This window comes from Tupaia chinensis, unplaced genomic scaffold, assembly GCF_000334495.1.
Source record: "Tupaia chinensis unplaced genomic scaffold, TupChi_1.0 Scaffold145057_1, whole genome shotgun sequence".
In the NCBI taxonomy this organism is placed as follows: domain Eukaryota; kingdom Metazoa; phylum Chordata; class Mammalia; order Scandentia; family Tupaiidae; genus Tupaia; species Tupaia belangeri.
This window is the reverse complement of record NW_006204918.1, coordinates 1,716,694-1,719,917: the sequence shown is the minus strand read 5'-3', so window position 1 is coordinate 1,719,917 and position 3,224 is coordinate 1,716,694.

The following is a 3,224-nucleotide window of genomic DNA, read 5'->3' as shown; positions in this document are numbered from 1 at the left end:
AGTTTGGGAAAATTGCATCAGGTTGTGGAATGCTGAAGCGTTATTTAGTGCTCAACTGCTTGCTTTCTGTGTTTTGTCATCTCACTCTCATTTATTACCTACAATAGAATTCATCAGATTCTCTCTTGCTCACGTCTTTTCTTATAACTGGAAAATTATTTTCTACGTTTAGCTAGCAGGTTAAAGCAGATCTGGACAATCGATGTGATTTAGTAAATCGTCAGTTGCATTTTAGCCCAATGAGAGTAATTTGTAAGTTGGTAATTCCCCTGGTAGCTACCTGGGTTACAGAGTTTAAGGCTGTGACCCCTAGTTTCCAGGAGAGCTAGCTCCTATTTAGTAGCTAGCATTGTCTCATTCCTAAATTTGAGAGTTTATACTACTTTAGAGAAACAGATCAATCAAACAGTATTTTAAGCTAGATGCTACACTTTGTGCCAAATGGGCTTTATCTAGTGTAAGTCACTTGGAAAACATTTAGAGGAATTAGTCAGTTAGAACCTAATAAACATGTTCAACTTTATGCTTTTAATTATAGGGACTATCTCCTGCTGTGAAACTAACTATTCTATTATTATATTTTAAGGTTATTTTGAAGGAGAAGTAGTATTATAGTTCAACTTTGAGATGGTTCATTTTTTTTTCAGGATACTTCATTTTTATTAAAAATTTTCTTGATTTTATTGTTCAGAAAAATTTTGTATTTATTGCAAGCTTACTCATAAAAGCAATTAGTCATTTAAAAAACTATATAGTCATTTAAAAAGAAAAACTAGTAATTTATAATGCTCATTTTATAAGGTATATTCACTCAATTGAATATTTTGTATAAATACATACTTTTTTACATATAAACATACTTTATATTTAGAATTAACAGAAATTTTGTAAAGAATATTTTGTATGTTTGAGTCTTAGCATTTTTTGAAAATTACCAAGGTTGCCTTGTAAAGTAGCTAGCATTGTATTAAACAATTTCAAAATTAGGATTATTTGATTACTCCAGTGATTACTCCAGTGGTTATTTTTTTAAGTCAAATGGAATCCTTTCATGGCAAATAATTTAAATATTAAAGAAGTTAAATATCTAATGTATGTGGGTATGTATATTATTTCATTAGAAAATGATACATTTAATTTTTTTGAGAGATACTCCTTTTGCAGGTGTATAGTTTGTGCCACTTTTGGTGGAAATTATATGTTTAGACATTTTAAACATGTATTTATGCCCAAGATAAAAATGAATTTTAGGGGCCAGCAGATGGTGGAATGGTTACATTGCTGGGACTCCATGTAGTCGACTGCATTTCGAGTCTGGACCTGGTGGCTTAAAACGCACACTGGTTGCATGTGCATGGGTGCCCAAAATCCTGAGAGGAGAATGGAGGAGAAGGGATCGTGGCATGGCTGTCTCCCTTGGGGGTGGTGGTAATTTTTTGCTTTCTGTCTCCAGCAAGTACACACCGCCTACAGCAAAATTCTCTTAAAAAAAAAAAAAAAGAACAAAAAACAAGAAAAGTGAATTCTAAATTGAGGAAAGGGCTGTAAAAGTGAATCAGATATATATGATTTATATATTAAAATACGTATTAGTTGAAAATTGATAAAGCAGCAACCGAGTAAAATTACTGATTTAAGTTTTTGAGACTAATCTCTTTTTCAGTCTTAAGAGTTGTGATTAAACTCGCTTATTAATTTAAGTTTGCTTATTATTAGTTGCATTTTTATTTTTCTTAACAAAGCTTTTCTATTAAAGTAGCAATCAAAATTTTTAAATATGTGCAGAACGTTCGTTTGCTTAGCTGTAGAAGACTGAATTAGGAGTTAACTAGTTATGGGCCAACTTCATTTAGCTGGGTACTTAGGAATGCATTGCTTTTAAAAGGTATTTAATTTTATTTGTTTTGTTATTTTTTAATTCATCAGAGAGACAAAGAGAGAAAAGAGTGTGAGAGAGAAAGCAAGTCACCAGATCTAGGACTCAAACTGACATCAGCCATGTGGATGTCTAACACCTTAATCACCATGCTACGTGCTGGCCCCTAAACTGTCTGGTTTTTATAATTTATTTACTTATTTGATTCCCATACCTTTTAAACTTTTTTTTTTCTTTTTTTTTTAAATTTGGGATAGACATATGTGCTCCCTGGAGGGAGAGAAAAAATGAAAAAGCATCTCCTGGGGGGATGGCCATGGAGCAGGCTCTTCTTCATTCTCCTCTTGGGATTTTAGGTATGAGCACACATGTACTTGGCCTGTTTTTCAAGCACTGTCCCTCTTCCCCAATACATGCAGTCCACCTTGTGAGATCCTGTAGTCTTAACTACTATGCTACCAGCCATCCCTTTTAATACCTTTTTAAAAACTGTTATTTGAAAATGGTTTGAGGATACATATCCTTTGTGCTATAATGAGGACATCTTAATCACTTTGAATATCAACAACTCTGTCTTAAGTTCCTATAAATTCTTCTGAACATTTTAAGTGGCAGTTAAAACAGTATAAAGAAAAAAATTTGAGATGTTGTAAATTACATGTAAAAGTATGTATAGTTAAGAGACCATGTAATGATCATTGGAATTGAAACATTGTGGAATGAAAGGAAATGTTAGTAATAATTACCTTGTAGCAAAAGAAATAAATTAAGACTGTTCCAAGAGAATCTCATGCAGGTAGGCTGAGGTATTATATTGTAAAGACAAAGGTAAATTGTTTATTTTGGTATAGATATCTTAGAAAAAGGATCCTAGGGAACCAGCAGTTAGTGTAATGGCTATGTCGCTGGACTCCCACGTAGTCGACCACGGTTCGCGTCCTGGACCCCGGTGGCTTAAAACTCACGCCGGGCGCATGTGCATGCGTGCCCAAGATCCCGAGAGGAGAATGGAGGAGAAGGGATTGTGGTGTGACCATCCCCCTGGGGGGTGATTTCTCGCTTTCTCTCTGTCTCTCTCTCTCTCTCTCTCTCTCTCTCTCTCTGTCTGGTGAGCACACGCGCCCTATAACGAAAACCTCTCAAAGAAAAAAAAATAAAAAAAGGATCCTAGAGTTAATAGTCAGAATCATATTTTGTTTTATTTAATCGTGTCAGCACAGTTTGCTACTGCTTAGAAATGTTGAGATAGAAAGCAAGGTTTTGTTTTGTTTTTCCTGTAAAGTATCTATTTTTATTATTCACATTGTGTAGTTAGAAAACATGCATTAACTCTCTGAGATTCTCTTTC